Consider the following 1,978-nt stretch of genomic DNA (forward strand, 5'->3'; position numbering starts at 1 on the left):
AAAGCAGAGGTATGCTAAAGCACATTTGGACAAGCCAGCTTCATTTTGGAATAAGGTGCTGTGGACTGATGAAACTAAAATTGAGTTATTTGGACATAACAAGGGGCGGTATGCATGGCGGAATTAAGCACTGATTGTCAGCGCCTGAAATACACTTTAAGGGAACATGTTACAAAGTAATTTAAAAAGTTGTTAAATAAATATGCACATTGGACCTTAAAGTAGCTATGTCAATTAAGGACAGTGTCCTCTGTCCTTTCTCATTCCTTGTTTTAGATTTTTCACAAAGTCACAGTCTAATGGTGTGTTGTTTTTGGTCAAATATTCATATACCAAAATGGTAATTTCCTGGAGTCTCATGGCAACTTTCAACTTCCTGCCTTTTTCAACAACTATAACAAACGAAATAAAATACAGGTGTCCAGGGAGGTGTTCAGATGAGCACGCCTGCACAAAGGCACTGGCGGAGGTGCATCATGCAGCAATGCCCAGCAGGCAGACCATCAGCCTGTATTTTCATATGTTCAACCTGAAGGCATCCAGTGACTACTGCGAAAGGGCAGTTGGTGTCCAGGGAAGACTGGAGGACATCCAGGAGAGACTGGATGACTGCAGGAAAGTCTGCATCGAGGGTGGCAGGCTAGTTACCTTACCCACCGGTCCCAAGCGGGACACCCTAAACAAACTACAAAGCGAAACAAAGAGAAACAACCTGAGAGGCAGGATGGAAGAAGGACCAACCTGGACGGATTTCTTGGTAACAACTGGAACGGACACAGGCAATGACTATAAGGTAATGCAAAGATGCAGGTGTGGACGGGAGAAGCTGATAACTTTCAGGGGCCTAAGGATCCACAAGGGAAAAACGTGCGGAGTGAGTGGCCAGCAGCAACATTGCACTGCATCTGCAGGTCAGACAATAGGAGCCCAAAGCCAGGTCGCTAACCACAGTGCTGAGGGTTCCAACGCTGCTGAAGGAAGGCAAGCGGAGGACACAGAAGCACCCCTGGCAGATACCTATTCCTGAGAGTAACACCAAGGAGAACACCCTCAGAACACAACAAAACCCCCATAACCAGGAACCAGGCCAGAGGACAGAGAGGGAAGAACCAGGGTGTCCAAAGCCAACGAGGTGGCAGTGTGGCAGCAGCTGGACAAAGACCTGGTTAGCATCTTAGAGCATTTGCTACGCGGCCAAGTAGAGACTAAGCTAAACTACTTTGGAGATTTCCTCTACGAGGAGTGTAGAGGTAAGTTAGGAGTAATGGCTGTAAGACAGAATGTGGGGCCAAAGCAGAAGGGAAGAAGGGAGAGGGAGATCATGCAGTTGGTGAAGAGGCGGCATCAGCTTCAAAAGCAGTGGAGGAAAGCAAGCGAACAGGAGAAGGAGGGCCTGAAACCACTGTGGGAAGAGGTGCGCAAACGCAGGAGTCGGAAGGAAAAGGAGAGGAGCAACTTCTTTAAAAACCCCATCAAGCACGCAAGACAGCTTCTAGAGGACAAGAGATGCGGGAAGCTGGTGATCACAAAATCGGAGCTGGAGGATCAGAGAGCTTTAGAGAGCAATACAGCGACCCAACAAGATCAACTCCGCTGGGTTCACCTGGTTACGTTTCTTGCCCAGCCCCCCCCTCCCCCCATCATTCCCATTCAATGCTGCTCTCCCTAAACTCAGTGAGGTCGCAGATGTCTGGAAAGCAAGAGCAGTCTCAGCCCCAGGCCCCAACGGGATACCTTACAAATTGTACAAGTATCGCCCAAAGCTCCAGAAACTTCTGTGGAACCTGATGAGGGTGGCCTGGAAGAACCAAATTATCTTCTCAAAGTGTCAAAGGGCAGGCACAGAAGGCAATATCCACCACTATCAGCCAGTTCAGGAGCACCATGCTCCTGAATGTCGAGGGAAAGATCTTTATATCCGTACTGGCCAAGAGGCTGACCAACTACTTGACTAGTGTGGATGAAATGTATTCATATG

The sequence above is a fragment of the Cynoglossus semilaevis genome, chromosome W (genome assembly GCF_000523025.1).
Source record: "Cynoglossus semilaevis isolate Cse_v1.0 chromosome W, Cse_v1.0, whole genome shotgun sequence".
Lineage (NCBI taxonomy): Eukaryota > Metazoa > Chordata > Actinopteri > Pleuronectiformes > Cynoglossidae > Cynoglossus > Cynoglossus semilaevis.